Below are 11485 nucleotides of genomic sequence, written 5' to 3'. Positions count from 1 at the left end.
TAAGCCTCTGGGTAATGGGGGTACATGCCTAAATGGCCGCTTGATGTGCCTGCCTCAGATCCTGCATGATTAGTGCAGAAGTGTAGGTTAAGTACATAAACAACATTTACCAGTAAGTATCTAGTCTAACCTCGAAGAAGTAGTGACGAGGGGTCGACATCGACACTTACTAAGGGTCAATAAATAAAGTGCACAAATTATAAATAGGTAGGGAAATACATCAATAATAACGAATTAATGAAGAATAAATAAGTGGTTCTTTAACTAAATACCGGTTAGAGTCTCCAACTATCACATACTAATTTCAACAAGTAAGAGCCATCAAGTATTCATAAATTCTCAAATCACGAAAGAATTATCAAGTACATTCAGACTCCAAGCAATATCATGCACGATTTATGTCGAGGTCGTACGACCCGATCCAGAATGATGTGTACACTGCCGAGGACTGACCGATGTGAACCATAGATGCATCTATTATACTGCTGAGGCGCTTGGCTCGATCCACAAGAAGAGAGAATACTCTATGAACTCCAATTAACGGCTACTATGAATGCCCGGGATTAAAGTTATCAGATGTAAAAAAATCCGAGCATTATCAAATAAAAAGAATATTTTTGCACGGTGATTAAGCAAAAGATGTCTATTATTTATTGAAAATTCCAAACTCAATAGATGATTTAGCATATTTACAAAAAACATTAATTGGTTTTGCCGGCAGAGTCCGAATGAAGGGAAGTATCTTCTGCATCTTTTGTAGATGAATGTTGTTCCATATTCGGTCCAGTACCTTCATATTTATATTCTTCTCCAGCTTCCTATGCGGTTCCTGAAGGCTCAGAACTTGTGATCGAGGAGCTTGAAGTTGTGGGCCGAGCAGGAATGTTATTGAAGGCAGTTATCTCCAATTCAAGAGCTTCAGCCATACAATCATCCATATTTGCAATGCCTTCTTTGGCGTCCTCTAAAGTCTTCCTCATCATATGGTAAATTGCATAAGTTTTCTCGAGGAGGAAAGAGTCTTCTTGATCTTGGAGTTTGGTATGAAGCTTCTTGATTTGGGATTGTAGCTATTCATTTTCAGCCCTCACGTTGCCATAGGTTTGGCTAAGGTTAGTATTTGTTCTCGCATGTTCATGGTTCTGCTCCATGACCTTTTTGAGCCTTTCCTCCATTCTGGCTCTTTTCTGCTCGGCAACACCAGCCTCCTCGGTTTTGGAATGCAAGCTTGCTTCCAGATTGTTGATTTGTTCCATGGAAGCAGACTCACATTCCGTTGTGATATTTACGACATCTTGTAGCTCAACCCACTTGGCTTTCAACTCCTTAAGCTCTTCGTGTAGCTGAGCAGCCTCTTGGTTGTGAATCATCTTCTCTTGCTCGGATTGCTCCAATCAAGTTTCTAGCTTGCCCATTTGAGTAACTTTTACTTCTAAAACTAGGAGGTGCTTATCAATTTGATCTCGTTCAGCAACAAACTAATCCTGTTCAGTGGTAAGTTCATCTTTGTCCAAGATCATCTTTTGTAAGCCCTCGGAGGCAAGAAGGTTAGCCTAAAAAGTCAAAGATTAAAGTTATAAGGACAATGTCTAGCAAGAGAAAAGGGGAGAAAAGGAAGATTAAATTGATACCTGAGCAGCAAGGTACATGTTCTTATTGATCAGACACTCGTAGAAAGAGCATCCATTTTTCTCCAATCTTTGTTTGAAGCCATAGGCTTCAAGTAGTTGGCGACTCCCATCAGCTTGGAGAGTAAGTGGCACTTATTATAAACCGAAAGAATGACACTACATTTTCGTCGGGGTTTCAGATGGGTGCTAGGAAAGTGTTCTCTATATTCCCATGATCGGGTGATCGTGGGGAGCAAACATCTTCCATTCGTTTGGTTGGGACTGGTGGGGAGGTAGGAGTTGATGGTGTTGCGGATGGTGTTAAAGTTGAAGTTGGAGAAACATCAAAGGTAGAAATCCTCTGACCGGAAGCAACAACAAGAGCGCAGAATTGAGATTCAGTGTTTTCAACTATTTCCATTTTCGTGAAGAGTGTTTGAATTTATCCCGGTTGAGCAGGACGAGATATTTTTCTTCTTCTTTGAAGAGAAACCGCCTCATCATTGTTTTATTCTTCATCAAGGACCACTGTGGTCGGTCCAGTTGGAGGTTTTTTTAAGGCTTCTCCCGAGTCTCAGCCGTAGAGGTATGTCTTATTTTTGGTTTTTTATCCTTAGGCTGTGGACTCATGGAAGATAGACCTTCACCGAAATTAAGAGCGACATCAAGAGCCCTCTTCCGGTCAAGGATTTCTTGCATCTATTATCGCGCCACATGTGCAAGCGACATGTTCTGGCCAATCAAATGCGGCCATGTCACACTTCAATTTGATTGATCGGAATGAGTTTGTTCTTATCATAACTCTTCCCTCCCACAACTGTAAATAAGGGTCTTCATAACCCAAAAAAGACACTAGAAGTATAACAAGAAACAAGAAAGAGCTCGTGGATCAAACACTACAAATTTCTCCATAAGTTTCAAGCTTCAAGAAATCAAGTTCAATCTCAAGAACGAAGAACAAGTCAAGTTCAAGCTCAAGAACGAAGAACAAATCAAGTTCAAGTTCAAGCAATCAAGCTCAAGAATAAGATCATCGTTCGTGGCAACAACTATATATTCAAGATCAAGCTCGAAGGCCCTTGAATTTATTTACTATTGGAAAGAAGAATTAGAGGATTTATATAGATTGTACAGTCATATTATTTGAAATCAAATACTACGATTGTTGCAATATTTTTCGGTCTTGATTTTATTTTCTCGACGCATATTTATTGTCTACAAATTTTGGCACGCCCGGTGGGATAATCTATGTCTCTCATCTCAACTTTTCAAATCACCAAAGTTCAAGAACATTGAAATGGCTTCAAATAAAATCAACTCCAGTTCAACTTCCACCAAGGCTGCTAATTTCAGGTTCTATGCTAATGTGGAAAGCATCCTCGATGTTACTTTTGGAAGCTTTGGACCAGTTACGAGGAGCAAAGCAAGCTCGTTAGGACAACAAGCACCCCATGTGCCGTCCGCATCGACCCTCATTTCCGGATCTTCATCCTCAAAAGGAGCAAGATCTTCCACAAGCGCACCCGAAGGAGGAAGCGATGTTGCTGAAAAGATCAAGAAAACTCTTGCTCTGCTTGACCTCTCCGAATCCAAGCACTATGCTATGAAGGAAAATGATGATGCTTCAAGTGATGGATCCTACCCACTTATACCACATAGCGTGAGCCAATTGAAGATCAATCTGTGTTACAATCCATGTTACTCTACATAGTCCACGATAATCATGCAAGCCATGGTGACGAACACTTCATCTGTGGAGGAGCAATTGGCAAACTTGATAGAAGCAATCGCTGGCTTGACCAAGTGCATGAAAAATCAAGATGCTAGAATTGACAAGCTAACAAACAGGGAAGGAATCTTGATGGAAGAAGAATCCACCCATGCACCTGGTAATCTCCCAGAAGTCCCAGAGATTGATTCTCCCCCAAGACAAGTAGCATCCGCTAGGTCTATCCCTGTCTCATCTGAAGGGATGATTCGAATCGATCAACTGAAGGAGTTCATTGAAGGAACCATTAAGAATAAGTATGAAGTTGCTGCCAAGCCCTCCCTTATATATGAAAAGTTATACACTGCCAGGGTCGATATGTTGAAGATGCCTGATGGCTATCAACCTCCAATTTTTAACAGTTTGATGGTAAAGGTAATGCAAAGCAATATGTGGTGCACTTCGTTGAGACGTGCAACAATGCTGGGACTTATGGAGATTACCTTGTCAAGCAGTTTGTCCGCTCGCTAAAAGGAAATGCTTTTGACTGGTACACAGACCTCGAGACTAGATCTATTGATAGCTGGGATCAACTAGAGCAAGAGTTCCTCAATCACTTTTATAACACGAGACGTACTGTGAGTATGATAGAACTTATAAATACTCATCAACGAAAGAGTGAACCTGTCATCGACTTTATCAGTCGTTGGAGGAATGCAAGCCTCTAATGCAAAGAGAGGCTTAGTGAAGCTTCTGGCATAGAGTTGTGCATCCAAGGCATGCATTAGGGACTCCGCTACATCTTGCAAGGTATCAAGCCTACCACATTTGAAGAACTTGCGACTCGTGCCCACGACATGGAGTTAAGCATGACCTCCACTGGAAACGAAAGGCTGCCTATCTATGAGCCTCACAAAGGGAACGGCAAGTAAGAAGTCAGGAAATGGAGCAAGTTTTTACCCAGGTCTAAAAACAAAGAAGCTATGAATGCCAACACAACACCTATGAAGTTCACAACACAGGTGAGCAAGAAGAAAGAGTACGAAATCCACTTCTTTTCAAGATAAACCAAGTGGGAAGTTGACTCTAAAAGAAATGCAAGAGAAGGAGTACCTATTTCTAGATTCTGATGTGCCTGCAATTTTTGAAGAACTCCTCAAGTTAAATCTTATTGAGCTTCCGGAGATGAAGCAGCCAAATGAAGCTGGTAAAACGAATGATCCAAATTACTGCAAATACCATCGACTTGTAAGCCACCCTCTATAGAAGTACTTTGTCTTCAAGGACAAAGTTATGGACTGGGCTCATGAAAAGAAGATCGTGCTTGAAGATGAGAAAGCAAGTGCAAACCAAGTCTCTATCACCTTTGGCTCATTCAGTCCGGATGAATTATGTGGTTTTAAAGAAAGTAAAGATGGAGAATTACTGGAGAACAATAAAGTTGAAGTCGATCAACCTGATGATGATGAAGGTTGGATGTTGGTGACTCGTCGTAAGCGCCATAAAAGGAGCCCATGAAAAGAATCAATAGAAGAACCAACAAGGAAAATGATGGTAAAAAGACCAAGGAAATGGAATCCAGTTAGGCGTTTGAAGAAAGCAAAAGTGGAGGTGCACCACCCTCAAAAGCCACGACATCCAGTGAGCTTGGAGGATTTCTTGCCATGTTAGTTCCGCATGAAGATTTCCCGTGATGGTATTGAGGCCTCTTGTTGCAATGCTAATAAAGGAGAAGAAAAGAGTGATGACCTACTGTTGGCACCATCTCCAGAAAAGCTCATCGAGTCTATCCCTCAAGAAGTTAACGCGTGCGAGGAAAAGGTTACTTTCACAAATGACTACCTTCTACTAGGTGACAATATTCATAACCGCCTGTTGTACCTGGTTAGCTATATGCGTGATGAAAGGGTAAATCAAATTTTGGTTGATGGAGGATCCTCAATGAACATCTTGCCAATTCGCACTGTGAAAGAACTTGGTATTCACATGAACGAACTTTCGGAAAGTCTTGTGATGATCCAAGGATTCAACCAAGAGGGGCAAAGAGCTATAGGCGCGATCAGGTTGGGAATCACCATTGAAGATATGTAATCAAGTGCATGGCTATATGTGATCAATGCAAAGACTTCATACAACGTCTTGCTTGGAAGGCCTTGGATATATGAGAATAAAGTGGTTCCATCTACCTACCATCAATGTTTGAAATACTACGAAGGTGAAATTGAGAAGAAGATAATTGTTGATGATGAGCCATTTACCGAGGCTGAGTCGCACTTCGCCGATGCAAAGTTCTACTTGAAGAACTGCATTGTGAAGGAGCTAAAGGTTGATGATGTCATGAATGACAAAGATGACGGGTCCACGGCTAAGAGAGCTGAGGTAGTTGCCGACAAAACCAAAGTTGTTACTGAGGAGGTACAACCCGACGTGAATAAATCTCATAGAGGGGATATTGCGTCTTATGGCAAGAAAGTAAGTCATGCGCTCCAATATATCCCTAAAAAGAAGAAAGATGAAAGCGAATCATCTAATCTCCAAACTAATATGCTAAAGGAATTAACTCTTCTGGTAAAACGAATTGAGGCAGTAAAGTTGTCCTTGAAGCCACTTGCAGGGTTTGTAGCCCAAAATCGTTTGCAAAATGTGGCACTCCCTACAAAACGAACAGATGAAGGTTTTGATCCTAACGCTTACAGGATATTTGCAAAAGTTGGATACAATCCCAATGAGCCGTCAAAGTTAGGGAAGCTTCCATCAGAAGCTGCGACGAGGCAACCACGTGAAGGTTTGGAATACAAGCAACTGTCACCAGTGTGCATCTCTATAAGAAGGGCAAGCATCAATTATATCACTGTAGAAGACGAATCTGCCGCTTCTAACAGGCTTTCTGTCTTTGATCGACTTGGAAAATCAATTGTGAGAACTTTCGTATTTGAGAGATTGGGTTCATTAAAGAAGGGGAATAAGTTCTAGAGAAATTATTGAAATACAAGAACAACCGCTTTGCCCAAAATTCAGAAGATCTCTAAAGATTTCCGAAGTTTGGTTCCTTCTAGAATGAAGCGACAAACAAAAGTCATGATTTCGTATGATGAGGTACTGAATCTGAAGTCATACACTGTGGTCTACACTAAAGAACATGATGAAGACGAAGAAAGTGTGGGTTCTTCGTATCATGTTACTGCACAAGGAGAGTATAGTGTTTTATCTCTAATGGAGGATGACGAGAAATTGGACGATGTTTCACCGTGTTATCACATATCCTTCAACGATTGGGACCCTCAAGAAGATGAAGATGCGACAGATGCTCCCCCGGAACTTGAGGAAGGGGTGAAGTTAACGATTGATGCCTTAAAATAAGATAACCTTGGCACTGATGAAGAACCAAGACCCACCTACCTAAGTGCTTTACTAGAAATTGATGAAGAAAACACTTATATTGAGTTACTCAAGGAGTTTAGGGTTGTATTTGCTTGTAGTTACAAAGAAATGCCTGGCTTGGACCCTAAAGTAGCAGTCCATCACCTTGCGGTCAAGAATGGCGCTAGTCTTGTTAAGCAAGCTCAAAGGCGCTTTAGGCCGAACTTGGTTCCCCTGATTGAAACCGAAGTTAACAAACTCATTGAAGCTGAATTTATTCGGAAAGTTAAATACCCAATGTGGGTTTCAAGTATTGTCCCTGTAAGGAAGAAGAATGGCCAGATTCGAGTGTGCGTCGACTTCAGAGATCTCAAAAATGTGTGTCCCAAAGATGAATTCCCACTTCCTAATCCAGAGCTGATGATCGATGCTACTACTAGGTATGAGGTAATGTCATTTATGGATGGTTTGTCAGGCTATAACCAAATTCGCATGGCACCAAAAGATGAAGATCTTACTGCATTCCGCACCCCCAAGGGTATTTATTGCTACAGGGTAGTGCTTTTTGGCTTGAAGAACGCTGGTGCTACTTATCAAAGAGTTATGCAGAATATTTTTGACGAACTCCTCCACAAAAATGTCGAATGCTATGTGGACGACTTGGTGGTAAAATCAAGAAAGAAGGGCGACCACTTGAAGGACTTGAGAATGGTGTTTGAATTACTCCGGAGGTACCAACTTAGGATGAATCCATTAAAATGCGCCTTTGGAGTTACTTCTGGAAAGTTCCTTGGTTTCATTGTCCGACATCGAGGGATTGAAATTGATCAAACCAAAGTAGATGCAATCTTGAAAATGCCTGAGCCTCAGGATATTCACGAATTGAAAAGACTGCAAGGAAAGTTAGCACACCTTAAAAGACTCATCTCAAACCTAGCAGGGAGGTGCCAACTATTCAGCCGCCTTATGAAGAAAGGTGTCCCTTTCAAATGGGACCAAGCGTGTAGCAATGCCTTTGAGAGTATTAAATCCTACTTGATGAAGCCTCGGGTTTTAACAGCCCCTATACTTGGAAAGCTGTTGATACTATATATTTCAACACAAGAAAGGTCTGTTGGAGCGTTGTTGGCCCAAGAAAATAGTAAGGGGAAAGAAAACTCTCTTTACTACTTGAGCAGGATGATGACACCAAACGAGCTGAATTATTCGCCAATTGAAAAGTTGTGTTCAGCGCTAGTCTTCTCAATTCAAAAGTTAAAGCACTACTTTCAAGCTCATGTTGTTCGTCTTGTTTCTAAAGCAAATCCCATCAAGTTCGTGATGTCAAAACATGTTCTTAGTGATAAACTAGCAAGATGGTATCTCCAATTTCAATAATTCGAGATTTTGTACATCCCTCAAAAGGCTGTAGAAGGACAAGCATTGGTAGACTTCATGGCAGATCACCCTATACCTGATGATTGGGATCTAACTGACGAACTACCTGATGAGGACGTAATGGTCATTGAAGTTCAACCTCTATAGAAGATGTACTTTGATGGTGCTGCACATTGCGGAGGAGACGGTGCTGGTGTACTATTTGTCACTTCTCAAGGTGAAGTTCTGCCCTACTCTTTTATGTTGTCGCAACTTTGCTCTAACAATGTTGTTGAGTATCAAGCACTAATACTTGGGCTCGAAATGGATTTCGAAATGAAGCGGTTACAATTGCAAGTCTTTAGTGACTCTCAGTTGGTGATCAACTAGCTTTTAGGTAGTTACAAGGTCAAGAAACCTGAACTACGCCCATATCATGATTATATTAAAAACATAATGGGATGGATCGGTGATGTGACTATTCAACATGTGCCAAGGAAAGAAAACAAGAAGGCTAATGCTTTAGCTGCCTAGCTTCATCGTTAACCCTGCCTGATCAAGCGCAAGTTACTGTCTGCCAAAAATGGGTAGTACCACTGCCAAATGAGGTTGAAGGTGAAGGAAATGAACTCAAACATCTTGTCGTTGTTTCTGAAGCTGAGAAAGAAAAATGGCGACAACCCATTATCGAATACTTAAGCTGTGGGATACTTCCAGAAAATCCAAGGTGGAGGACTGAAATCTGTCGTCGTGCACTTCGCTTCCTTTACTACAAAGATACTCTATACAGAAGGTCATTCGAGGGAGTACTCTTGCAATGCTTAGGGGAAGAAGAAGCACTCCAAGCTTTGGAAGAGGCACATTTTGGGGTATGTGGGTCACACTAGTCTGGACCAAAGCTCCACTTCCATATAAAAAGGATATGATATTATTGGCCAACGATGGTAAAAGATTGCTTGGACTACGCTCGAAGATGTAAGGCTTGTCAATTCCATGCGAATCTTATTCATCAACCTCCTGAAGTGTTGTACCCGACCGTGGCATCCTGGATGTTTGACGCTTGGGGATTGGATGTTGTTGGACCACTACCAAAGTCCTCTGATGGGCACCTATACATCTTGGCTGTAACTGACTACTTCTCAAAATGGGCTGAAGTTGTTGCTCTTAAGGAGGTAAAGAAGAAAAATGTTGCAAGTTTCATTCGAGTAAACATAATCTATCGCTTTGGCATTCCTTGTTACATAATAATGAATAATGGAAAGCCATTCGATAATAGGTTAATGAATAAGATTTGTGATCTCTTTGGCTTCAAGCAACGTAACTCTTTGATGTATAATGCTGCCGCCAATGATCTAGTTGAGGCATTCAACAAAACTCTATGCAACTTATTAAAGAAAGTCATCTCCAAATCCAAATGAGATTGGAATGACCGTATGGAGGAAGCTCCGTGGGCATATAGGACAACTCACTGCACGCAAAGACAAGCGACCCCTTATGCACTCATTTATGGAATCGAAGCTGTCTTGCCACTCGAGCCTCAAATACCTTCATTACCATTAGCTATTCAAGAAGGGATCACTGATGAAGAAAATGCTCGACTTCGATTAGCAGAGTTGGAGGCTCTTGATGAGAAGAGGTTGGAATCTCAACAGAGTCTTGAATGTTATCAAGCTCGATTGTCTCACGCTTTCAATAAAAGAGTTCGCCCAAGATCCTTTCAAGTAGGAGATCAAGACCTTGCCGTACGAAGACCCAAAATTACTTACCATAAACCTGTAGGGAAGTTCACTTCAAAATAGGATGGGCAATATGTCGTACAAGAAGCTTACTCAAGTGGGGCTTACAAGCTAGTTGATGCAGATGGCATGAGAATCGGCCCTATCAATGATAAGTTTTTGAAGAAGTATTATCCTTGAAGTTGCAACGCTCCTTGACGCATGAGCCTAAACTGCATGTTCCTACACTCATGGCCCGCATGAGTAACTGTGTACGGCCTACCACCAAAAAAAGAAAAAAAAAGGGTCCGCTAGGTTCAAAACCTCGAAAGAGGCGGCCTAGGCAAAATTTAGGATATAAAAAAAAGGAGTCCGCTAGGTTGAAAACCTCGAAAGAGGAAGCCTAGGCAAAAATTAGGACATAAAAAAAAGTCCGCTAGGTTAAAAACCTCGAAAAGGGCAGCCTAGGCAAAAGTTAGGACATAAAAAAAAAGTCTGCTAGGTTGAAAATATCGAAAGGGGCGGCCTAGGCAAAAGTTATGACATAAAAAAATAAAACCAAAATAAGAAAATAAAAAATAAATCACCCATTCTGAACTACGGTATGACTTGTTCCTCTTCACAGAGGTACGTAGGCAGCTTAGAGTTTCATTCTGAGTTCAGTCGCATAAGTTCAAAAGATACATATTGCCCTAGTCGTTGTCCAAATGAAGTATGATAGAAGTAATTCATTCAAACAACACTTGAAAATCAGGCTGAAATTTCATTCTTCTTTTGAACTTTGTATCTCATATGACTTAGAGGGGGCAAGCCTTCATGATAAACCAGTGTCTTCAATAGGGAGATTACAATCTTTTAGGAGGCTACCAAATATTTGCACTGAAGTTTAGGGATTTACCATGTCTTCATGTTCACCAAATCTTTTAGTCCTCCGATCTTCAAGTTTGCTGCTCTTCAAGTTGAAATGCTTAAACCCTCCAAGTCTCCAAGTTGAAGTCTTCAAGTCTGTCGGTCTTCAAGTTGAAGTCTCCAAGTTGAAATCTTCAAGTCTGTCGGTCTTCAAGTTGAAGTCTTCACGTTCGCCACTCTTCAAGTTGAAGTCTGCAAAGTCCTCCAAATCTTCAAAGTTTCCAAATATTCAAGTCAATGTCGTCAAGTCCACGAAATCTTCGAGTTGAAGCTTTATAACTTTTCAATCTTAAGGTGGACATATGAGTCCCTTTTGCACCTTAAGTTGGCCTCTTCGTGGATTTTTCCTTAAAAGAAAACTATAACTTTCCAATCTTAAGGTGGACATATAAGTCCCTTTGCACCTTAAGTTGGCCTCTTCGTGGGTTTGTCCTTAAAAGGAAACCATAACTTTCCAATCTTAAGGTGGACATATAAGTCCCTTTGCACCTTCAGTTGGCCTCTTCGTGGGTTTGTCCTTAAAAGGAAACTATATTTTTCAATCTTAAGGTGGATATGTAAGTCTCTTGAGAGTAATCTCTCTGATAGTCGGGGCACATTAAGAGTAATCTCTCCGATAGTCGAGGCACATTGAGAGTAATCTCCCCGATAGTCGGGGCACATTGAGAGTAATCTCTCCGATAGTCGGGTCATTTTGAGAGTAATCTCTCAGATAGTCGGGTCATTTTGAGAGTAATCTCTCCGATAGTCGAGCCACATTGAGAGTAATCTCTCCGATAGTCGATCCGCATTGAGAGTAATCTCTCCGATAGTCGTGGCACATTCAG

This window comes from Nicotiana tabacum, chromosome 24 (genome assembly GCF_000715075.1).
Source record: "Nicotiana tabacum cultivar K326 chromosome 24, ASM71507v2, whole genome shotgun sequence".
NCBI lineage: Eukaryota > Viridiplantae > Streptophyta > Magnoliopsida > Solanales > Solanaceae > Nicotiana > Nicotiana tabacum.
Note: the sequence above shows the minus strand (reverse complement) of the source record.